Source organism: Chionomys nivalis, chromosome 12 (assembly GCF_950005125.1).
Source record: "Chionomys nivalis chromosome 12, mChiNiv1.1, whole genome shotgun sequence".
Lineage (NCBI taxonomy): Eukaryota > Metazoa > Chordata > Mammalia > Rodentia > Cricetidae > Chionomys > Chionomys nivalis.
In genome coordinates, this window is record NC_080097.1 from 5,755,646 (window position 1) to 5,781,775 (window position 26,130).

General features: G+C 44.2%; 1 protein-coding gene across 2 annotated transcripts in view; it reads right to left on the reverse strand.

Annotated features, from left to right (window-relative positions):
• Positions 1–459: 459 nt before the first annotated feature.
• The window catches only part of Gpr180 (G protein-coupled receptor 180), a 59,046-nt gene continuing 33,375 nt past the window's right edge, over positions 460–26,130 (reverse strand). The window contains exon 10 of one of the 2 annotated variants that reach the window (XR_009058121.1): positions 460–526. The gene's annotated coding sequence lies outside the window, so the exon portion shown is untranslated. Of the gene's footprint in view, positions 527–17,506; positions 17,734–26,130 lie in introns of those variants that run through there. The other variant, XR_009058120.1, reaches the window with a different exon arrangement.

Genomic DNA, 26,130 nt, shown 5'->3' on the forward strand with positions numbered 1-26,130 from the left:
TTTGAGATTCTTCTTTGCAGCTTGACTCTATTTTTCTGAGAGAGACCCTCAGCTTTTATTACGTCCTGTGGCCGGGAAGGAGCCTAGAGAATCTGGTCAGCTGCAGACGTTCCCTGCAGGAGTCAGTAGCAGTCATGACGCTCCCAGCATTCCCCTGGAGAAGCTGATTCTTCTTCCTTTGCTCTTAGCCAAAAGACTGATTTGGTTCTTTGGATAATTCTCTGTGATTAGATCCCCACTGAGCTGGAAGGTTGGGGTGAACAGTCTCCTGTCACTCAGGTGGACAAGAGCAGCTCCCCAGCTCTGAGAGTGCATTCTCACTGTTGTCTGGGCCTTTCCAGCGCACTGCCCGCTACAGGGCCTGGAGTGTGGAGTGTGCGGGTGCTCCTCCCTAGAGACGCACTATAAGGATGGGAAGGCATGCCGTGTGGGAGGAAGGGATTCGCTGCAGCTTCTTCGTTGTGTAGGTTTGTGATCAAATGCTGAGCATCGCTGTTACTGGGCACTGCTTCAGTTTGCAATGGGCCTTCGGGGTTCATAGAAAAAGAAGAAAAGAAGAGAGAAAGAACCACATGAGTATATAGAGGAGTTCATTGTGAATCCCTGCGAATGTCCGTCTCTAACACCATGTTCAGGATAAGGCAGGATGTGGTGTCTCCACTGTCACAAACGAGTGTCAGCTGTGAGTGTCTGCTTGTGCCTTAGCTTCTGCCATCACTCAGATCTCCACAGTGGTGAGGGTTATTGATTACAGACACACTACCGGGGTGTCTGGGCATCTGAATAACTGCACATAAAACATGTCTGGAGAAAGAATGTAGGACCCTCAACAGCAAGGATATAAGGAGCATGTTAACTCCTTACACAGGGCTCATGTAACTCCTTAGTGGAAGAGGAGGTTGTCGTTTTGTGTGTGTGTGTGTGTGTTTGGCACACATACACACAGGTGTGCTCTTACATACCAGCCCACGTGGTGGCCAGGAGTTGACATCTGTATATCTGTCTCCCTTAGTCACTTCTCTGTCTTATGTTTCAAAACAGGCTCTCCCACTGAACCTGGAGCTTGCTCTTTCAGCTAGGGTGTTTGACCAGTGGCCAGTGTGTGCTTGCACGGCAAACACCATGCACTGAGCCAGTCCCTTATAGCCAGCAGGTCTCTCCTGACAAAGACAAAGGGGGTACTTTGGCATGGAAAGTTAAAAGGGTTGTCACCTTGGCTGTGGCCCTGCTCTTATACACCTCATTTACCTCTCCTGGTACTGTTAGTAACCCAAAGACTCCCCTCCACAATAGAGACTTCAGATAGGGAGGGAGGAGAATGAGGAACTTATCAGACATCTGGTGATAGGCGACGTAGGCTTGGACTTAGACGGTGTAGGATCTCCGTTTTTACAACATCAAATGTTCATTTTGTGCCGTTTGATATGTGGCTTTCAAAGATGACCCTAATCTCAGGGGACGGGAGGTTCTGTCTGACACATGTGAATTTCACTAGACAGCCCGATTTTGCTTTTCCGTGAGGAATTAGAGCAGATATGCTAAAAGGTTGTACCTTTTTCAAAGCTGGTCCTTGCTGTAAGAAAGTGCGAAGCCGCAGCCAGCGATGGAAAGGGATGATAAGGCGTCTAGCCGGTGCCACTGCCTCCGTGGGTGGCTGCTCTTTTGACATATCTGAATTCAGACTGGGGAGTTGTTTGTAACAGTATTCTATACAAAATGTACCTGGTCAGAGGCGTGTAATACAACAAACGCCCTTATCAACGCTAGGATCTTTACAACGGCTTGGATGGCTTCTTAATTGTGGCTTAATATCGTTAATTATGGCGACTCTTCCCTATTTTTCAGGATGATGAATTAATAGTACAGATCATTAACATTGCTAAATTGGCATAATGATACAGCAGCTTTAACGTCCCAGGTATGTTAAGACCTGCTTTTGTAATTTGGCCATTTGGTTACTTGCCTGCCGCAGGAAACACAGGCATGGTGCTTGCCTCTTATGGCAGGGTGCATGTAACTACTGAACCATTTTCCTTAATCAACGATTGATACAGAAAATCCCAAATGGAAGACTTCTTCATCTTCAGACTCTATATGAAGCCAACATTTCCTCTCTAATATCCACTTCATCAGTAATACACGTTAGGAAGCCCCGGTTCTCGAGCCAGGTTTTATAATTAGAAAAGACTGTATTTTACATCTGCAAAATGCGCGTGCTTAGTGGGGAACAAATGAGAAATGCGATGTGTTCCATTTTGTTGCAATGGTTATACCATTTTAATCTCTTAAGTTCAATAGATATCCTCTAGCAGGCTGTACTTCTAGGATTTCATTTCTCCATCCTTAAGGCTGCAAATATCTGTCAAGCCGACATAATGAATTTAAAGTGCTAATGCCCAGAAGACCAGAGAAACATTGAAATATATCCTTGCTTGATTAAATTACCACCTCCAGCTACTTTACAACCTTATGTCCAAATAGATTTTCTTTCTACTTACCAAGGGCTGGGTCTGGAAGATGGGGAAGATCTAATTTTATGGTAAACACATGTGCATGTCTTTAGAGAAGAGGGTGTTATTTAAGCATCTTTTAAAAGCCCTTCTGCGGCAGGGGTTGCAATGTGATTATGGTCCTTTCAATTACGTGTAACCTGCAGGTTAACCTTAGGACTGAACAAGTAACTTTCAAGTGTATTCTTGGAATGAGATTTATGTTAAAAATCTAGAGGGCTGAGCGTCAAGGGTTCATGATAACAATGCTGGAAACGCGTTAACTTGCCTCATGAAAATAAAAAGACGACGATGTGCCCTAATCTTCATGTTAGAAGTTGTCTCTTTAGGAAATGCTCAGATTGACAGACCAACTCTAGGCAGCAAAGGAGCCTCGGAGATGTTCCTCATTCCTAATGGAGCTGACTGGTAGTCCAGCTAGTCTGCCTCAAAAGGGGAATCTTATTTCTACCTGTAAAAATACGGCAGCCAAGATAAACCCTAGAAATAAAAATGCTATGGATGCTAATGAAGAAAAATATTGGATTTTCCAGTCAACTCTTGCTTCTGGGATGTAAGTTCAAACCATGCTGGAAGATAATCTTTCTGTGTGCCTGTCCATGTAGACTTCCATGGCTTTAAGTCCGCAGCTGACCACAGTTATCGTGTTGCCTGGATCATATACCCCCCCACACACACACACACATTCAAGTGCATCATGACAAACTCCAGCACAGATTCCAGTAGTCACTGACATGATGTCCGACAGGAAGAGGGGCGTCACACGCAGTAGCTGCATGTTGGTAAACACTGAATGCAGCTCACCCTGCCCTGTCCAGGAAAACACGGTTCTGACCCTTGGGGTGGTTTCCTGAACCAGTCTGAACCCAGCTAGGAGTGAGAGAAAGGCTCTCTGGTTTTAAGGAGAAGGTTTGAGAGCTTTGAGGCCTCGGCATACAAGGCAAAGACAGTGAAGATCAGTGGTTAGACATCAGGGTGCTTCAGTGTCCAGGTGTGAAACTAAAGGCTACGATGGGTGTGCACTGAAATGACAAGTGTCAGCAGAGCTGGGAGCAGGGACAGGGGTAAGAGAGCAGATTTGTAGTGCTTTGAAATGAAACGTTCTAATCCCTCCAACAATCCTGTTGACTGTGAGCTATAGCAGTGACAGCCCCACACAGAAAAAAGATACATTGTGGGATAAACAGCTTCTCATAAGGCAAAACTGAATGGCCCGAGTAGATGAATAAGGACGCACAATGGAGAGAGAAAGAAAATGAGTCCGTGGTAGTGAAAGGAAAGGGAAAACTGAACAGAGGACAGAGAGGCAGGAGTGGGGGGAGATGTAAATGAGGGAGACAAAAAAGCCAAAAGACGAGAAAAGAAAGAGAGAACAAGAGGGGAAAGAAGTAATATTCTCCTTGATAAAAATGCACAAAAGCGAAGATGAACTTTGTTCTCTTTCTCTTTCTGCTCTCCTCTCTTTTTCTGCTTTTTGCCTCGCAGCACGCCAGCCTAAGCTGAGAGCTGTAATGTCATTAAATTGCAAATGCTTTTTCATTTCCGACACACACTGTTTACTTATCTGGCAAAAACATATGTTGGAAGGAATCCGTTAAATTCTGCCCATTGCCTTGGGTAAAAGTGCAATGGAAACGGACCCACCGAGCGTCCTTTCTTCTTCTTCAGCACTCTCCTTATCTACAAGACGGCGCCGCAGAAAACTGGCTAGTTCAATGAAAAATGAAGATACAGCGGGAGATTAGGGAAGAACACTGAGCACAAAATTCCTGGAGAGAGGGTCACTCCATTGCAAATGATTTCACTCCTCTAGATCTACATAAATTACTATTTTTAAGGCATCTCCAAAGTCTGTATATTTTTCTCACTCTGTCAAACATTTAATTTCACGCCCCGCGTTCTGAATATGCTAAAATGCATATCTCCGATGCACCTTTAAGCCAGAAAAACGAATGCAAAATTGAAGATAAAATGATGTGATTTGCACTACAAGCCTATTACTTGAGGTATTTACATATAGTTTACCTCTGCAGTTCTGAGGATGATTTATTAAAAAAAAATCTGGATTAAGCTCATATAAATATGTATAAATCTTTGTTTAGAAAATAGATTTTTGCAGCTGTTGTGTTTAAAAAAAAGTTCTTTAAGATTCTGTGAAGAATTTTCCTTTTAGCATGCTTTAAGAGGGGAAAAAGGGGGACAGAATTTGACATTCTGCTTGGTGGGGAGGGGGAAAGCCTATTCCACTATCCGTAGTTACAAAGATCCTCTTTATTGCCCTTCTTTCCCAGAACCACTGGCCCCGCCTTATTCTTCTATTATACTTATTTAATTTTCTTTTTTCTTTCTTTTCCCATCCTTTTTATTTATTTATTTATTTGCTTGGACCCAAATAAGAGTGTCCTGGGTTATGAAGCACAAATTAAATATAGATGTCTAATGGCTGAAACAATTGTGAGGCTCTTGGATGTCCACCCAGTTCCTTCTCTTCTCTGTTCCAGATACATTACCTCCCCCCCCCCCCCGCATCCTCCAAGGAGCCTCTCTAAAGCTACCAGGTCCAGGATTTGAAACTGATTATGAACACAGCCCAAGCAAGATCGCTTATCTGTTGGAGAAACCGCTCTAAAAACTACTGGCATTTTGTCTAAGCAACCCTCTCACACACACACACACACTTCATAGCCACCCCGTTTTAAATCTAATTTGCCTCTTTGTCAACAACAACAGAAAAGGTTCTTCCTTTCTGTCTCCTAAATCCCATGTGATCTCCATCCCTTTGTGATCATCGGGGCAGAGCCACCCTTGGCTGATTTCTTGTTGGGTTTTGAGTCGGTCGAGGAGAATTTAAATAGCTACGCGGGCAAACTCAAGATGGAATAACCAGTGTATTCTGTAAATACGCCATGAGCTACACAGTCAGGGCAGGGCCTGGCTTCTGGGTTGCACCTGCTTGGAAGCTGCTAGAAGCAGGTAGTGGAAGCTGCCTTTACTTCAAAGTGCCCATTAATCCTTTTGCAATTAAAACAAGAAAGGGGTGTTTACAGGCATTTGGTGGCTTTGGGTGAGACAGGAGTTAGCATGAAAAAGGCTGAATTCTCAGTCCAGGTGTCCTTAAAGTTGACTAATGACTATTTTAAAATTGTCAAACTGCAGTCATTTTTAAAAGTCAACAGTCACTCTTCCAGCCCAGCACGGTGTAACCATCCCCCTAGTGGTCTGACTCCCTGTCGCCCTGGCTTGTGGGTGTTCCTTTCTGAAACTGCAAGGTTAGCTGACAGATTCTTTGCAGCAGATAAAATCAAAATCCAACCATTCAGCACTGAGCTGGGTTTTCAGGGGATCCCCCTTCCCCACTCCGGGGGCAGGAGCCATTGCTGAGGAGGGACGGACTGGAGCCTGCCTGCCAGACAGCTTTGCATCTGCGGGTGTTTCTCAAGACTGACAAAAAACTGGGGTTTCCAGCAGGCCTTGGAAGTCACAAACAGAGGTGCGGTGGGGAGGGGAGGGGGTGCCCCATCTTTTCAGTATTTCTGGTAGTGGATTTGGGTTTCTAAAGGGAAAAGTCCATTGTTGTAATGGTCTCGCCTTTCAGGAAGGTCTGGCCCAAACTGGATTATTTCGGTCTTCTCAGATAGAATTACCTTTAAATGATTGAAAAACTCTCTGTGTTTCTCAAGTGTGACCACTAAGAAAATGTCTGCTCATCGGTGCCATTCCAGTGTGTAATCCTTTCTTTGTCACACAGAGTGAGAAGTGCCATTTTTGCTTGGGACTTAGAGGTGAGCAGAACTAGCCAACAGGCTTGCATCCTTCCAGGCTCAGGCCTCACTCTGGGTAGGTGCTGTCCTTCCAGGCTCAGGCCTCACTCTGGGTAGGTGCTAAGGGACGAGTGGCCTCCCACAGTTCTCTTCCGGAATACTAAGACATGGAGCTTAGTGCCACCATGGAGATGCTGCCCACTGTTGCCTTTTGATAGCCCAGATGGGAACAGTATCAAGATTCTTGTATTAGTAGGCTGTGCACCAAATGTGTGTGTGCAAAGAAAGAAAACAGCCGCGTGAAACAGCACTAAAGCCCTAAACTGTGATCCAAGGAGAAGTTACGTCAGGACGCAAAAGTGAAATAAGGAATACACAAAATGCATCCGTGGACAGTATTTGGCACTTCAGCCTAGAAATCATGCGGATTTTTCCAGTCTATTTTTACTCCCCAATATCTATACTCTAATGTCAATTGGACGTGGCTGCATTTTCTTCCTTTTGTATTCTCCAGGATCCATCCAGGTCTACAAAAATCAATTAATTTTGCTAGGAATATCTTTTGGATCCCTTGTGCCTCCATCCACTGATTTATTAGTTTATCTTAAATTGAGTGTCAGGAATCGTTACCTAGCCACACGATAGTTCCTCTCAGCAGCCTTCCCTATGCCCCTGAGGCTTTAACCTGAAAGCTAACTTAGCTTGTAGGTCCCGTGCAAGGACTGGTCTATCCCCAGGAACCACATAGTGAGGCGGTCATTTGCCTCCTCTGGATGAGCTTTCCTTTCTCACCATGGCGAATGAGGCACACCTGCTCCTTTTGAAGGAAGCTTACGTGGGGCATGCACAGGGACCTCCTGGAGCAGCGGGGATGCCTTGGTGTTCATGGGTCTTCAGCCTCCAGACCTGTGGACAAAGGCCCATTCTTAGCTCCTCGCTCCTAACCTGGTATTTTTCAAGGGGGGGTATTCCTACACACACACACGCGCACACACACACACACACACACATATGGTTTTGATCCTGAAAACTGGGACGTATTCCAGCCTTCCCTTTTGGTTATTTCACTTGTATGTGGACATCTTAGTTCAGAATTTTCCTAGGACACCATACACACACACACACAAACTCTCTATGAACTGTACATGGCACTAGAATGTGTGATTCATTTTAGGACCTTGAGGGGTTTTCCCAACTGTGACTGTGTTATCTTTTCAGTAGATAATACAACAAACCAGTCAAATTAGGGACCACTTCTTAATGATGTTCTTTAACAACGACAAGTACCAGAGTTGAGAGTGTGGGCTTAATATTCGTAACATGCCGAATGAAAACACTATTTTCTTCTGAGGAAGTTTTCAAAGTTCTTGCTTATTTCTCTGTCATATAGTAAAGATAATCAGAGGCTAACACTGAAACTTTCTATGTATCATTGGGATAATTCATATACAGATTGAAGCAAGCATTCATGGGACACGCGTTCTTTTCTTCATCTTGGCATGGGTGAATAGCAGAAACTTCTTAAGTTAGTCAGAAATGGAAGTTGGGACAGCGAGTTTCACTAGCTTATGTGGGTGAAAAGCCGTGGAGATTTAGCTGCACCTGACACAGCTGAGTCCAGAAACAGGTCCCTTCCTCCTCTTGGTGTCCTTCCTTTTGTGTTGTGTCTCATGTGGGTTAACTTGGGTCCATGCAGCTGCCATGCAGTTCCCACAGAACCCCCAAGCTATCTCAGTGTGAGGCTCTGGCATAGCCTTCGCCACACCCGACCAACTGGTACCCAGATAGAACCAGGGCAGAGACGCCACACAATGTGGGGGCAGGGAGCAGGCAGCTGCATGGATTGAAGAAGCGATACAAGGTATGTTCAAGAGAGGCCAAGATGATGTTGCCAGAAGCGAGGCACTGGGTAGGCCCCAACAACCACACTTACCTCCCTGTCCTCACCATGTTTAATCTACTGGGGGAGGAAGACGCCCACACACACACACACACACACACACACACATGTACCAGCAAGCTAGGTGGACAGCATCACAGGACAAGCATCACCCGCTGACATGTGTGAGCAGAAGTGACAGCCCCACAGGGCACTGAGAACAAGGGAGAAGATGCAACAGTCTCTGCTGCGAGGCCTTTGTCCTTTCTCTATGGAAAGATATGAAGTGTCATTTCAAAGGAACAAAAGTCTCTCTGAACTACCAGTTACGGTGTGATTCAGTAGAACCACTGTAGGAAAAAATTGGAATCACTTGGCTCAAGCGGAGTACACACATTGTCTGGGACCAGCAGCACCCCCCACCTCCAATGTACACCTTTGAAAACTGCTTTTAGGTGTCCATGAGAAAGTCCAGCATTCATTGACCAAAGACCCATTAAACAACTCCTAGTCTACTGACACAGTGGCAAAAAAATAAATCCCACAGACATAGGGCTGTCCAGAATTACATCAGGAGCTGTGCGTGGAACTCATTCTGGATTTGTAAAAGGCCAGCGGGTCATTCCATGAAGGTAAACAACTTGACTTAGAGATGCATGAACTAGACATAAACTTGGATGCTCTGTGGCTGTCCTTCATCGTGCTTGTGCATTATGCACATGCCTACCGAGTGAACTGCGGAAGCACAGATACACAGGCACACACACGTGCAGTAAAGGTAAAGGATGAAGCCGTGTAGAGAGTCTGTGGTACTCCCAGACACAGACAAGAACCGAACAGCTTCTCCACACCCACTCTGTGTGCTTACCCTCGTTGTCTTTGAAGTGCACATCTGCCTCAGACCATATATGTCAGAGTCAAACGTACGTTCCGTCATGAGCCTTGTTCAACTCTCAGCTGTGTTCAGAGAATATTAGTCAAATGTCATGTGGGAAAAAAATGAGCCATTCAAGTCAAGTTCAGGAATCCCTTCCTGAGACAGGGCGGGCAACTCAACCCCAACTGTACCCTTCTCGCAGTTCTCACCTCTGTTGTGCGCACTTTTAGACGGGCAGACCGGTTCCCGCCATACATTGTACCACACACACAGTAACTACAAAGACCGGCTTGTCACACGCTGGCAGGGGAAAATGGTGCAGATAAAAGCACGCACTTCCACACACAGCGCAAACGTGGACGCCAGTGGGCGGGTACAGAGGAAAGCGAAGTGAGACGTATCTGGGAAGCAGCTGCTGTACCTTTGAGCTAATCACACCTCAAAGCGCAACATTGTTGTTTTTTAAATAACAGAGGCAATAAAATCCTATTATGGATTAATCTCCTGCCAAATTTTGTTTTTTAATCAAATCTATTCTGAGCCAAAGAAAATACGAAAATGCAAATGAAGGGCCTGATCCTCAAGATCTTGAGAACATGTAAGGGCTGATAGACTTCAAAGACTGCTTTCCCTCACAACTGAAGCTCATCCAGCAACACAGCAGAACACACTTGTTTGTAAACCTTTGAATTTTACATCCCATGTAAAGTTTGGGCCTTTAAGAAGGAAGGATTTTTAAATCCTTAAAGTTGATGTTTAATAAGTAAATACTGATCTAATTTAATAACCCGTGTGTATTATATTCTGAGATTGGGAGAGAGAGCTCAGTTGTTTTTCCATAGCAAAGTGAGGGGAACTAACTGCCAACAGCAAAACGGTGCTGGGGTACATATCCCAGGCCTCTTCAGATGCATATCCCCCCTGAACACAAGGGCAGACGGTTCAGAAAAGGGTTGTTTGTGCTGTACCCCCCTCGCCACCCCCCACCCCATGTGTTCTGCAGCTGGTCTGCGGTAGTCACAGGTAGACCCAAACGAGCTCTGGAGAGTATTTTTATCTCTCCAGGTGTGAAACTGCTCTTCAGACAGGCTGCTAATGAAGCCATCCACCACATTGTTCAGTGTTGTTCTTGCAGCTGAAGGAAACTCCGGGAGGCCGCAGGCAGTGCCTACACTCAGCTAGCAACTGTTTTCAACTTTGTGGAGCAACTCCGCAGCCGGAACACAGGCTCTCTCTGTAAAAAACGCCAACCCACAGGCTGTCAAAGCAAGTTGCGATACTGCCCATGGACGTCAACTGTGTTGTAGCAGACATCACACCGACCTCCATTTACTGTATGAGGTCATGGTCTGGAGAGTTACATAATAATGTGTCATTATGAAGGTACTTCTCAGAGCCCAAAACCCAAGAAAGGATGTGTTAGTTTCCTGAATCCAGGGAGCCCAGAAAGTAAAATAAAGACATATGACTGATAAAAGCAAGCAAAAATAAAAGTGGTATTAACACACTTTCCCCAGGGAACTTATCTTACCAAAGAGAAGCAAATATATAATGGGAACTGGTTAATATTATTTCAAAGCGTTTTTGTTTACACATAACACAAGAACGCACATAAGAGTAAACACAACATGGGAATCTGTGTTGGGCCTGCAGCTAGGAGGAATTTCTGCTTTAGGATCCGGCTTATATTCAAACGGGCAGGCTTGGTAAACAGAGAGACGCGCCTCTGTTTCTTGCAGACTTGGGACTGGACCCGGGCCTCGCACATGCTAGGCAAGAACCCTGCGTTAGGTCCTCAGCCAAGGAAAATGATTCTTCAGTATCTGTAATGACGTGGGATGTGTCCCAAGGCTCACACGTGCTCGGGAGAAAGTCACCAAACACAGTGCCCTTCTCGGGTGACACAGTGCCCCACATGGCCCTCGGGTTGATGATGCTATGCTATGTGGCAAAGATGGGTTTTGCACAGGTAGAGTCCTTGAGTTGACCTTGGTTGACCTTGAGTTAATCAAAAGGGTGAGGAACCTGAGTAGGCCTAATAGAAATAGGTGAAGTGTTTAAAGAAGACCCAAAGATCACAGATGCCCCTGCAGGCTCTGAAGTATTGCACTGTGTTCTGCGAGAGCCTTTGGGAGGGTCCCATGGCAAGGTCTGAAGACAGAGCAGCCTGTGGCTGATGGCCAGAGACTCAGCAAGAACTTAGTGTCCTTAGTCTTAGGACTGCGAGGAACTCAGTGCCACCAGCAACTGAGCATACCAGGGGACGTCTCCGTTGAGAACCAGCTCCACTGAGAACTGCAGTGTGGATTTGGACTCTGAACCCACGTACCCTGCAACAGAGACGTTCTAGTTCTTTTAGCCACTGCCATTTGAAACAACAACAGAAAGAAATAAGCTTCCAGCTTGTCGCTCCTAACTAAACCAAAATCTTGGGAGTTCTTTGTCATCTTTGCCCACTCCTGGTCCGTTACACCGCCAGGGTGCACTGGCATACCTTCTGAGCTGCTTCTGGCATGGACTTAACCTCAGCAACTAAAAGCTGAATCTGAGGCTGGCCATTTCAGTACAAAGCTTTCCCATCCCCTTCCTCCCAAAGCATTTGTGGGTAAAACCGTTCCTTAATCTGACGTTCAACACGCTATGGTCGTCCGCTCTTCGGCTTGCCAGCCAGTGTTTGGAGCCGCCAACTCCAGCCCTTCTCTGGCCTTGCGGAAGATTTGCCCCACCCCAGCCTACCCAGACCTGTGCGGTGCTCAGGCCACGCCCACGTGCTTTTCCAGAATGTCAGTCCTTCCAGGGTGGGCCTCGTCCACTTCCCCGCCTACTCGTCATCATTTTGATAGTTTTACTTCCCTATAAGCCCCGCCTGCGTACCTGAAGCCTGCCGTCACTCTGCCGCCTTCCCGGCAGCTTTGGGCAGAGCTCCTTTGACATTTATCTAAACGTTATTTGACTCCATGCTTCTCTTTCACCGTTTCCTTTCTCTCTGCTTCTAATCTCCACCTCTGCAGTGGAGGAGGACAGAGCAGAAACTCACCGCGACAACTGGATGTTGTCTGAAGCTCTGCGAGCCTAGCGTTGCGCCATGTGCTATGTCAACTTTAAAAGGTACAGTAAGATCAAGCATCACTGTCAAGAGCCCTTTCTGGTGCTTCAGCGGGCACAAGGCTATTGTGACTAACCTTCAGCAGACAAGAGCATGTCCAGTCACTAAACTCTTTCTAAAAGTCTAGCATAAATCATTCTTCTTATTGTTCTACACAGTTCTGCCACTGGTGCAACATGGGATGCCCCCCCCCCCCGTGCCTGTCCCCTTTCACATTTCTGCTTTTAAGAAATAGACTTGGGCTTTTTCCCTTAATCCCTGTGCCCTGCCTTTTAAATTTAGAATGCAATCAACTTTCGACTTCATGTTGTTTCAGTTTATTTTCTTCTGCCTGCCTCACTCTATCCTTAGTCCTTTCAAACCATCGCCACTCAGTGGGACCTCGGACTTCTACAGTGGTTGAGCCCCCGCTATCCTAGCAGCCGGGAGAGCACCTTCCAGCTTCTCTCTGCCTTGTGAAATCCACACAGCCGCATTCCACTGCAGTCTGATGTTTCTGTTCTGCAGCTCCCTTGCTTACATCGGACAACTTCATTTGCTAGCTGCTTTCAAATCTGCAGCTACAACAGCCTTTCAATAGTCTCCACTATCGTCTTAGCAGAGTGCATAGGTTATAAATATACAATTCAATGGATTTTGATACGTGTATAGATCCGCGTGACCACAGTGTTGGTTTCTATTACCCAATAAATGCTGTTTCTAGCACACCAGAGAGCTCCCATGTGTTTCTGTCTAATCCGATCTCACTGCCCACGTTCCTTTTGTTATGGCTTAGCTTTACTGGTTCTAAAGCTTCACGTGACCACAGAATGTTCCTTCACTTGAGAATAGAAGCTTCCTGCGCCACACGATCTTGTGACATGACTGCGTTGCTGCTCACCCACTCCTCTTTAATGTTGGTATTATTTTTATGTCACTACAATTTGCTTATTCCTTCTCCTCTGTGTGGACACTTGGTTTGTTCCCAGGTTTTGACTATTGGGAATAAATCAACTATGAACATTTGCTCCAGCAAATGTTTCTGTGGATGTCTGTTTTCTTCCCATAGCAGTTCTATAAGGACATAGGAGTAGAATTGCTAGGTCTAAGAGCAGTGCATACTCAATTCTTTTATAAGAAAGTGCCAATAACTTTCCTAAACTGTCTGACTTTCTACGTTCCAAACAGCAACCTATGGGATTTTTGGTTAATTTATACTTTTGCCATTTGAAAACTCCCATCTCTCGGTTTCTTTAATAAAAAGTTTAAAATAATTTTTATTTATTTGAAAATTTCATAATGTATACAAATATTTTCATCCTCCTGTGTCCGATTTCCCTCTCCAGCTCCCCCCTTCCTCAGCTTCGTGTCCTTCCAGTGTCTCGTTTTCTTGTTTTCCGTGAAGTGCCCGTTCAAGATTTTTGACCTCTTCTGCAAATTGCGCTGTGAGTTTTTTCCTAATTTATGTGTCCAACTTATTTATCCAGCCCAGTTAAGATTCTTCCGTGCATGCAATGTCCGCTGCCCGCGTGAGGCTTCCTGTGTGTCTCTGTCGTAACTTTTTCTCTGAGGAGCTTTGCAGCCTTAACACTTGTGTCCCATGCCTATTACTCCTCTCCTATGAACTTTGTGACTGTGGGGTGAGCTCGGGGTCACAGTTTGTTACTTTCCCCTTTGCCCCGTCATCCAATGAATGGCGTTTGCTGCAGGAAACTTTCCCCCATTTAATCCTCTTCGCAGTTTTGCTGTAAAGCAACTGATGACGTGAGCAGCAGTCAGTCTTAGCTCTGCGCTCTGCCCCATTTGTCTCGCACAGAACAATGGAATCTTCATTACTATATTTTAAGTTTAACTATAATTTAGTCTTTCATGGTTTTGAAAATGCAAAGAAAACTTTTGAGTTTTACAATTTCATTTAAAACTTTTTTTTTGTGTGTGTGTGGAGAGAACTGTATAGCAAGAGAGTGCCATACCAAAGCTATGTACAGTGTCTGGGGGAGCATTTTCTACCTCTCACTAATATCATGCCTTGTTGAACCCAACGTCAACAACCTTTGAGGGACATGAGGTTCATGTTTGCAGAGGGATAAGCAATGCAGGCTAATGAGACTTGCTTAGTGTCTTAGAGTTTCTGTTGCCGCAACAAAACACCGTGACCGAAAAGCAATTTGAAGAAGAAATGCAGTTTATTTGGCTTACACTTCAGCATTGCTGTTCATCACCAAAGGAAGTCAAGACAGGAACTCAAACAGGGCAGGAACCCAGAAGCAGGAGCTGATGCAGAGGCCATGGAGGGTGCTGCTAGAACCCAGGACCACCAGCTCAGCTCGACCAGGGAAGGTCCAGGCCATGGTAGGTAGTGTCCTCCCCTATTGGTCACTAATTGAGAAAATGCTTTACAGCTGGATCTCATGGAGGCATTTCCTCTGAGGCTCCTTCCTCTCTGATGACTCTAGCTTGTGTCAAATTGATTAATTCTTAATCAGCTAGATTAAGAATAAAATGGAGCAGGGTTGTGGTGGTGCATGCCTTTAATCCCAGCACTCGGGAGACAGAGGCAAGCAGTTCTCTGTGAGATCGAGGCCAGCTTGGTCTACAAAATGAATTCTAGGACAAGCCAGTTCAAGATTTTTGACAGAGAAACCCTGTCTTGAAAATAAAAACAAAACAAAACAAACAAAAATCACAAGTATAAGACGGATAGGTATACAACTTAAATATATAGCAAAGTGTAAAGTGAGAATTTCCCTCTGAATACTCTGAGGAAAGCCTATTTAAATGGATGAATGACACTTTAGTTGCTGATAAAGAGGATGTATGCCAAACTCAGCAATACAGAGACAAGAAATACACCTGCCTGTCCTTCCTTCTCCACACCAGTGAAGCCTAGCGGTACCAGGCAGGATTCCCGCCAAGCCGCGGCTGCCCTCCTGCTCCAAAGGCCCACTAGTGTTCTAGGAAACTGTCGTGTCTGAGACTAGCTGTCTTCCAGGCAGCACCCATGTTTCACCTGAAGTTTGTTCCACTGGAGATAAGGGGATGGAATGAAGCAACGAATAAGGTTCACAACGAGGCGTGAGATGCCCTCCCGAGTCCACCACTTAGCCATGCGGCAGCCGGTAAACTGCTTCGAGTATTTGAATTGATTTCCTTTTGAAGATGAGAGAATTATGTTAGATGACGTGTTTAACCACTTCCCTGAATTCTGTAAATGAGGAGGATGTCGCTGCTCTTTCTTTTTTAATTTCCCCACAATAAACATAAAACAAATATGTACAAATAAGCACACAGTTAAATTTAGTACACTTATTACAATGACGTCATCCTCAGCACCTCTGACCCTGAATGACAGGAATATAAACAAGTAGAGAGGTATTTTAGACAGACTGGGTTGCCAGCAAACTATTTACCTCTGGCACCTTGAGACCTTATCAGCAGAAGGCAACTGTTTCAGATAATCTTTAAGACTCTGTTTCCAACCTGAGATCCGACTAAGTTAGATTGCTTGTCTGCTCCGATACAGACACAAACGTTAACACGAAATGTCCCCTTCCCCTCCCTGCATGCTCTGGGGAGGTTCCAGGCCTAAGTCACCCATGTAGTCGAAGCCTTTGGCAGAGGAACTGTCACCTGTTGCAAGACGTTGCGCTGGCTTTGGCGGGAGCACACCACTGCACAGATTCCCAGGGTCCCTTGCCTCCAGGACTTCTCAAGCTGGTTCAGTAGAACAGCCTCAGTCCCATGGACCAAATAAGTCTCTGAGCAAATTAGCACACCTAGTCCTTCCCTCTAATCTGTTCTAACATTCAGAACTTCATTCTTGGCATGATGTAGAGCAAGCTAGTGTTCAAATTTTCATCCCTGGATATACCGGAAAAGCCGTAGTCTGTGTTCATAAGAAAAGGACCCAGGGTTCACTGATTCCGAGATGCATCTATCTTTCCAAAGTTTAAAATCTCTGTAATTGGATGCCTGTATTGCCCAGGGTGTTTGGGAAGTCAACGGTGAGTTTATACCCATCCCCCATGCATGCTATCGCTACTGTTTTCACGTTGGTATGTTTGCAAGGTGAACCGGACCAATTTGAGGAAAGGTTAGACTCTTCCGGACTCTTCCTGACTCCACAGAGCGGTCCTTCCCTCTGGTTTTACAACCACCTGTAAAATTCTAAGAACTACAGAGGTCATAAACTACCCCAGAGATTCTCAATTATTCTAGACACGATTTTGTTCTTCGTGTAACCCTAACCCATTTGGATAAGAACTACTGTTTCATGTCAGAATAAATTACAATTAGACTGAGAATTGATTGAAAAAGAAATAAAATAAAACCCGAAATCAAGAAACTCGTGAGAGAAAACACACATAGAGCTACATCCTGGGGGACTGAAGAACATGGAAGCCATGTTTACATGTGACAGTACGAGACCCGTGTGTGTCACACCGCTTGTGTCTCTGCTTCATGTCCAAAACTGAGCAGCCAATTACAAAGTAGGGCATATGCTTCCCATATGTGTCATAGGCGAAAATTCATTTAAAAATTATACAGGAAGAGCTAATAGAAAAGGCCAACTACAGGGAAATCACCCAGGATGGAAATTTAAAGCATTTCCTTTCAAATCTTTAAATGACGTGGCATCATACTCCCTATGGGCTCACTGCCACCAGGAACTCAGGGGTATCCAGCACTGTTTACACCTGCGCCCTGACTCGAACCAGATATATGAAAACTAAAACCCAAATTCTCGAAGAGGAGAGTCACAGTGACACGTGGTGGTCCCTAAGATCAGAGGCAAAAGAATGCGGTACCACCTCGTTATCACCAAGCCTGGCTCCACCAGGTTTTACCTGCAATAAAGGAAGGCTTTTCCAACTGCTCCCAGGCTTCACCCTGATTGGAATGCACTCATTATTTCTTGATTACTCCCCTACATAAAGCAAACCATTTCTCACTTTGGTTTGCACAACCCTTGTTCAATATTCATATTTTATCTCTACAGATTGTAATAAATCACTTCAAACACTATAACCTACTTAGGAATGGATTTTGTAGGCAAAAAGGCACACCTTTAGTGGTGTGATTGCAGGCAACAGATTCGGTGATTCTTCTGAAGCGCTCAAAGGAGGTGGCCAGCAGGAGAGGCCGTCAGCGGCTGAGTGACTCAACCCCATTCAGCGTGAGCTTCCTGGTGGCAGGGCGTATCCATAGGAACCCTGTGAAATGTTTTGTTTTCATCATTTGGCTCCTTTCTCATTCTTCCTAGAGCCAATGCTTTCAAGACAATGCAGTTTAGACACGTCGCAGCTGTTGGAACTCAGGGAAAGCTTGAGCCGCTGGTGGAGCCCTGGGAGGGAAGGGGGGGCTCACTGGAAAATGGAGGGATCTGAGAGTTGGCTTCAGAAGGCTGAAGCGCGGGTAGAGGAAGGTCGCCTTGGTGAAGAGAATTCACATTTAGAAAGTAACAAAATCCAGACGGAGGTCATGAGCTGCAATATTTGCTGTACACTTAAACCTTGAATTCTTTTGCCCTGGAACGCTGTGCATCGCAATTTTCAGGTTAATTTCACGATTCCATTGTATAATCCACACTTCTGAGCAACAGTCAAAGACAGAATTTGCACCTGCAGGAAGGGATTGTAAACTTGAAAAGAGTAAATTTTCACAACCATTGAATGTCACATATTTTATCATAGCCACGAAACCTGGAGCCTTTTCAGAATAAAGTTGATCACAGTGCAGAGACTCGATTGAGAATGTGAACGACAGCAATGTGTGCTGTACCCACAAAGAAGATATTTTCCAGGTTTAGAAGACTAAAAGCTTTATTCCCCCTGCCTGCCCCTGAGGGGGACATTTTACAAACACTGGCTTCTGAGTAAGTCTTAAAAGCTAATCTTTTAAAAGATCTACGGAGCTCTCAGGCTAGGCTAGAGATGTAAAAGCTTGTTTTGTGTGGGCGTTAGTTGGAATTCAGTCGTGTGTGAGTTAGACAGAATCTTGAACACCGTCCAGTCACACCTACCTTTTGTCTTAATCACATATGTATGATCATTTAAAACAAACATTTCATCTCGGGCCATTTAAATATCATCTCCATGAATGGTAGATTAGTAATAACTTTGGGTTCACCAAGAATTCCGCACACCCTTTAGGCCTATACATAGGAGCACGGAGCCAGATAGTCACAACTCTGTCCACACTTGCCACGACGGTCCTGGGAGTTAGTGACATTAGGACCCACCTCTTGGATCTGACGGTACTTCTCTCTGTTCCGTGAGACCCTTCCTCAGTGGTGGAGAGATTACCAAGGAAAGTCGAGGAAAAACTAGCAGAACTGGGTTTTGAAACCAGGTCTGCCTGCAACGAAGTCCATGCTCCTTCTAGTGTATCTTAACATCTTAATTATGGAGGATTTCAGCTTCTTTTATTCCTAAACAGCCATATGCTGAGGTATTTAGTGTCAATAAATACAAAATATTAAGCGATACAGGAGGCAAAAACTTAACTTTAAACATTTTATTCCTGTGTGTCTGTGTGAACAACTGGCCCAGCTGATGGCCCTGTTTGGGGAGGTGTGGGCAGTGCGGCCTTCCTGGGGAATTAGGGCACTGCTGGAAAGGCTGGAGCTGAAAGCCTTGCCTACTTGCAGTGTGCTTTCTGCTTGGCGGCTATGGCTGAGGCATGACTTGGCTTCCTGATCCTGCCCCCATGCCTGCTGTTCAGTGTTGTGCCACCCCGTCACGACAGACTCCTCCTGCTGGAACTATAACCCAAATAAAATCCTCTCCATCGCCTTGGAAAGGTTTATCAGGGCAACAGAAAAGAAACAAAAACAGTCACACACATAGAACAAAAGATATAAGTCTATCACTATATTCTTGGCTGTTGGGAGATGACAGCATTCAACATTCCTTTATCTCAAAATTAAATTTTAAGATAAATTTTGTAGTAGAAAACTACTACATAAGTACATACTGGCTACAATGGGAATACAGAGCCCACCTGTCAGCACCAGAAGTACATCGCTGTTATTTCTTTCCAGTCACGGTTAACCCACTTCTCTGTGCTGGCAGCCACCACCTTCCCTTCACCCTATGGCTGTGTTGGAGAGAATGTCACTTACATGGGACCCCACAGCACAGAGTTTGACCCCTCCACCCTACAGCTGTGTTGGTGAGAATGCCTCTTACACGGAACCCCACAGCATGGAGTTTGACCCCTCCACCCTATGGCTGTGTTAGTGGGAATGCTACTTACATGGGACCCCACAACACAGAGTTTGACAATCACTTTCTTGAAAGCAGCAGAGGCCTTTGAGACCTGTTGATGTTTCTTGAGGAGTAGTATTCCTTGGCCTAGATATAGTAGGCTTTATCAGTCTTGTTCTAGAATGTTGAGCATGGGCAGACTGTTTTAAGTACTATGCACTGTTTTTGGTGTGAATGGAACTTTCCTTTGTCCGAGTTGGTGCCCAGTAATCATACTGCTCAGTCACGTGGTCATTTGACTTTGCAAGAAACTCCAACACTGTTCTCCAAAGGATTGCACCATCTTCCACTGCTGTCCGAGCTTGGGAGAATCCCGGTTGCTCCATACCCTTTCCAGGTCCTGGTAATCTCAGTGTTCTCATCTAGGTCACTCTAAGAAGTGCAGGGGTATTTCACCACGGTTTGAATTTGCATTTCCCTAACAGCTAATTACGCGAACATCTTTGCATGTGCTGATTTGCCGTCTTCTATTTTCTTTGGTGAAATGCTTGCTCAAGCTTTTGGCTCATTTTTAAACTGGGCTGACTTTTCGCTCTAGGGTTTAGGAGTCCTTTATGAAACTCTCCTTGCAGAGTCTTTGTATGGTTTACAATGCTGACTCCTGGATTACGGCTTTTAATCATTCTATCAGTGCTGTCTTCTGCACATCATAAGTTTTTATTTTTACAAAGCTAATCATCAGTTTTTTTTTTTTTTTTTAGATTGTGCATTTGGTGTCTGAGGACAAGCCATAAAGATCTCATTTATATGCTCTGAAAGTCTCGTGTTCTACATTTAGGTGCCGACTCTTTGTCTTTTGGTCTAAGGTGAGACTGGGCTGAGGCGCGCTTCCATGTGGCCCGTGTATCCAATGACTCTGACCAGGTACATTGAAAGAACATTTCTCTCTGCACCTTATCTGTCTCTTCTATTTTTCTGGAATATTGCAATGGTTTGACTAGGAATGGCACCCAAAGACTCATGAGTTTGAATGTTTGGCTCATAGAGAGTTGCACTATTAGGCAATGTAGCCTTGTTTGTGGTGGGCTTTGAGGTCTGATATGCTCAAGCTATGCCCAGTGTGGCACGCAGTCTCTTTCTGCTGGCTGTGGATCAGAAATGTAGAACTCTCAGTTCCTTCTCCAGCACCACGCCTGCCTGCACACTGTCATGCGCACTACTATAACAGTAATGACTAAACATCTGAAACTGTAAACCAGCCTCCATTAAGTTTTCCTTTGTAAGAGTTGCCTTGGTCCTGCCTGCTAATACTCCTTAAAGTCTGCAAAATAACTTCAACCACACCTCCTCCCCTGCCTTCACACTCTGGTCCACAAATCCACTGCTTTACCAGAGCCAGGCTGGTTCTGGGGACCCAAGGTAAGACTCCGCCTGCCACCTGTTAACACTCCTCAACGCCCTCCCAACAGCCCCTGACTGCACCTGCCCCCCCCCCCAAACCTAACCCCCACTCCATACTGCAGTCCACAACTTTGACAGATGACTTCTGCTTTCCCTGAGGCGGATCGGTTCTGGGGACCTAAGGTAAGAAGCTGCCCACTGACAGCTCACAGTCCCTAAAGCTAGCCTAGCAGCCTCCGATTTTACACCCTCCCCAGCCCACAACTCTGGCAGAAAACTTCTGCTTTACTCGAGGCCCGGCCTTACTAGAAACCCCAGAGACCAAGCAAGCACTCAGACCCCGAGAGGTCACACAGGTACTTGTGGTGATATTTTGTTTATGACCTAACAAATAAAGCTTGCTTGACCATCAGAAGATAAGAGTGCAAAGCTAGCCACACCTGTCAGCCACACAGGAGCTAGAAAACATTATTTTGGGTGAGGTAACTCAGACACAGAAAGACAATTATCACATGTCTTAGAGGTTGTGACACACATAATGAAGACAGAGGTCTTTTTATGAGGCTTTGAGATATTCTTAAAAACATCTGCCTCTGTATTTATTCAGGGACAAGATAATCAAATCAAAGTACACTTAGCAAGGTCAGTAAGAGTTAGTGGGCTAGAGGAGCTGGCCATAGATCAGACTTCAAGTCATTTCCCACTATACACTCAGGCAATTATGTGGCATAGACAGCAACAAAGCTATATTAGCTGAAGTTACCTCTGCCCTACACAGGAACTGATATTGATGAACAAAGAATGGCATGGAAAGATGATAAAAAATGAGGTGTGAGGACCTCCCTTTTTTAGAAAAGCTAGTTCATGCAAAGCCAATGTGGTGTCTTACGACCAAGGAACAAAAGAATGCCAGGATTAGACATATGAATAAATTCTATAAAGATGTAAAATGTGAACATTGTGTTGTGCCAGAATTTGAACAATAACTGCAGCAGCATTGCCATGAGGATTTTTTTGGGCACTGTGACCATTAGGAGTTAATAATACACTGCTCAGGACGTGGCATTTTGCCCAGGATGGCTTGGAGATTTTCTTTCTGTTTAGCATCCTTGAAGCCACAAGAGCTACAGCCTGAGAACAGGCTGTCATATGCCTCTAGATTCTTAAAAACTGGGCTATGGGTTTGATAAGTAAAAATAATTATAAAAGATAACTCTGTTTATCGATCATGACTAAAGTCAAGAGAAATGGCTGTAAAGATAACTGGGCTCTGTCACGTTTATCAGGACGACTACGCTCATGATCCCAGATGTGCAAGAGAAAAGGCTAAACACATGTCTGGAAACAAGACTGTGTGATCTATACCTTGGAACAATAAGACTCTATCCCTGCGGAGTGAACTCTGCACGAATAAAGGAGAACTCCCACTGCTTGCTTCCTGTCACCACTGTGGCCTGACTCACTTCTCCCCTTGCCCACTCCCTACCTCCTCACTGGAACCTTCATCTGGCAGGGTTGGCCCCTGGCAGACAACAAAGAAATAAATCAAGAAATTAAAGACTTCCTAGAATTCAGTGAAAATGTATGTACAACTCACCCAAACTTATGGGACACAATGAAAGCAGTGCTAAAAGGAAAGTTCAAAGCATTGTCTTCATAAAGAAATTATAGAGGTCTCATGCTAGCGACCTAACAGCACACCTAAAAGCTCTAGAACAAAAAGACATACCTAAACGGAGTAGAAGGCAGGGACTAACCAAACTGAGGGCTGAAACCAATAAAATAGAAGCAAAGAGAATACAAGGAATCAATGAAACAAAGAGTAGGTTCTTTGAGGAAATCAACAAGATAGACAAATCCCTATCCAAACTAACTAAAAGGCAGAGAGAGAATATCCAAATTAACAAAATCAGAAATGAAAAGGGGGATATAACAACAAGCACCAAGAAAATCCAAATAATTACTGGTCATACTTCAAAAACCTGTATTCCACAAAACTGGAAAATGTACAAGAAGTGAACAATTTTCTCGATAAATACCACTTACCAAAGTTGAATCAAGATCAAATAAACAATTTCAATAGACCTATAACCCTTAAGGAAAGAGAAGCAGTTATTAAAAGTCTCTAAAAAAAAAAAAAAAACAAAAAAAACAAAAACAAAACCTCAGTGCCATAAGGTTTTAGCATGGAATTCAACCAGACCTTCAAAGAAGAGCTAATACCAATCTTTCTCAAATTATTTCTCAAAATAGAAACAGTAGGAATAATATTGCCAAATTCATTTTATGAGGCCACAGTTACCCTGATACCCAAACCACACAAAGACTCAACAAAAAAAAAGAGAATTACAGACCAATTTCCTTCATGAACATAGATGCAAAATAATAAAATATTTGCAAACTGTATCTAACAACAGATCAGAAAAATCATCCACCATGACCAATTTGGCTTCATCCCAGAGATGCAGGGATGGTTCAACATATAAAAATCTGTCAATGTAATCCACTGTAAAAACAACCTGAAAGAAAAAGACCCACATGATCATATGTCATTAGGTGCTGAAAGAAGCTTTGACAAAATCCAACACCCCTACATGATAAAAGTCGTGGAGAGATTAAGATACAAGGAACATACCTAAACATAACAACGGCAATATATAGCAAGCCAATACCCAATATCAAATTAAATGGAGAGAATCTTAAAGCAATTCTATGAAAATCAGGTACATAACACTGTATCACTCTCTCTCTCTATCTCTCCCTATCTACTGTCCACTCTCTCCCTATCTACTCAATATAATATTTAAAGATTTAGTGAGAGCAATAAGGCAACTAAAGAAGATAAGGGTATACAAATTGGAAAGGAAGAAGTCAAAGCATCCTTATTTGCAGTTGATATGAGAGTATACAGAAGCAACCCTAAAATTCTACAGCTGATAAACTATCTTTCAGCAAAGTAACTGGTACAAAATTAACTTAAAAAATCTGTACCCCTTCTATATACAAACAATAAATGGGCTGAGAAAGAAATTAGGGAAATTAGAGATATAAAATCCTTCACAATATCCACAAACAATATAAAATATCTTGGTGTTACTCTAACCAAGAAAGTATAGCGAGAACTTCAAGGCGAAGGAAGGAAGGAAGGAAGGAAGGAAGGAAGGAAGGAAGGAAGGAAGGAAGGAAGGAAGGAAGGAAAAAGTTTCAGTGGCCATGGTGTTTCTTTACAGCAATGAGGCTCAAACTAAGACAGAAGTTGGTACCAGGAGTGTGGTATTGCTATGATCAGCCTGAACATGCTTTTGTTTGGAGGAATGTGGACTTTGGGACTTTAGGTTAGGAAGCATTGCTTAATGGGCCATACTAGTAGGTACATGGAAGACAGTAGTGCTAAGGGTGATTTGAAGTGTGGGGGATTGGCTTAAGAAGTTTCAGAGGAGAGTCATGACCCAGCTGCAGAGGAAGCAGATGTGACTGCCTTGCTGAAAAAGGTACCAAGCCACATGGCTAACATAAACAAGAATTATGGGCTAATATAAGTTATAAGAGCTAATAAGAAGCCTGAGCTACTAGGCCAATTAGTTTATATTTAATGTAAAAACAAAGAAGTTTCAGAGGAAAAAAAAATTAGTATGTTCCCTAAAGATTGTTCTTGTGATAGTTTGGTGAAGAATGTGGATACTTTTTGCCTTTTCTTGTAGAGCCTGCCCTAGGCTAAAATGAATTGGATTAATTCTGTTGACAGATGAATTCCCAAAGTAGCCTAGTATAGACACTGCCATGTGATTATTAGTATTCACTCTTACACAGTTTTAAAATGAAAGGGAGCAAGCTGAGCAAGAAAAAAATACAAGATGTAGAACAATTTGAGAAGAAAAGGGGCACCAGGAAGTGGGATGGAACTAAGTTCTGTGTTCAAGGAGATAAACAGATTAAGAAATGGAATAAAGGGAGCGGTAACCTCAGGGCAAGATCCCATTCAGCTAAGCTTCCAACTTAGGAAAAGGAATGAAAGAACAATTTCGAGCCAGGTGTGGTGGCGCACACCTTTAATCCTAGCACTCTGGAGACAGAGGCAAGTGGATCTCTAAATTTAAGGCCAGCCTGGTCTACAGAGCAAGTTCCAAGACAGCCAAGCCTAAGTAGTGAAGGAAGCCACTGAAAACAGAAAGCTGGTGAAGATGTAATTGAACGAGGGAGCCATGGTCCAGCCCCAATATGCAGCAGAACTTGGCAGCTTCAGCACATTGTTCTGGCTTTTAGGACAGAAGAAAGGGGTTATGGAATCTCCCTTGTGACTAAGGAAAGCAAGTGAAACCAGGTAGGTATGTGTCAAGGGTGTCCCTGAATGTCCCTATAGAGGTCGTTGCTTGAAGCTGTCAACGTGAAACCTGGATTGCCTTGGCAAACCCAAGATGTTGGAGATGCCAGAGCCATAGGATACTTGCTGAGGAGAGCTGCTAACAGGGAGTGGAACCACCCAAGTGAAAGAAGTGTGTTGCAATTAGCAAACCTGAAAGGTGTTGGAGATCTGAAGAGCACTTTGACATCAGACATGGAAATGAAGAGTTTGGAGTTTTCCCAGCTGGTTTTGGTCTTGCTTTGGTCTAGTATTTCCTCTTTTGGAATGATGATGTATATCCTGTGCCATTATATGTTGGAAGTAATGATCTGTTTTTAAAAAATATTTATTTATTTATTATGTATACAATACATACATACATCTGTGTGTATGCCTGCAGGTCAGAAGAGGGCACCAGACCTCATTACAGATGGTTGTGAGCCACCATGTGGTTGCTGGGAATTGAACTCAGGCCCTCTGGAAGAGCAGCCAGAGCTCTTAACCTCTGAGCCATCTCTTCAGCCCCCATCATGGTTTTTTTTTATTTTTTAAATTGATTTCATAGGGGATTACAGTTAAGACACTGCACAAATATCAGAAGAGATTTTGAACTTTTAAACAAGTTTGAGACTGTTACAGATTATGGGTACTTTTGAGCTTAGACTGAATTCATTTTCTGCATTATGTTATGGTTACAAGCTATGGGACTCGGTGGTTTGAATAGGAATGGTCCCCATTGACTCATGTGTTTGAATGCTTGGTTCATAGGGAGTGGCACTATTAGGAGGTGTGGCCTTGTTGGAAGAAGTGTGCCACTGTGGTGGTGGGACTTAAGGTCTGATATGCTCAAGCTATGCCCCATGTGGCACACAGTCTCTCCTGCTTGGTAGACCAAGATGTAGAATTCTCAGTTCCTTCTCCAGCATCATGTTTGCCTCCACATTGCCATGCTTCCTACCATGACAATAATGACCTAACCCTTTGAAACTGTCAGCCAGCTCCAATTAAATGTTTTCTTTTATAAGAGTTGTCGTGGTCATGGTGTCTACACACAGCAGAAAAACTGA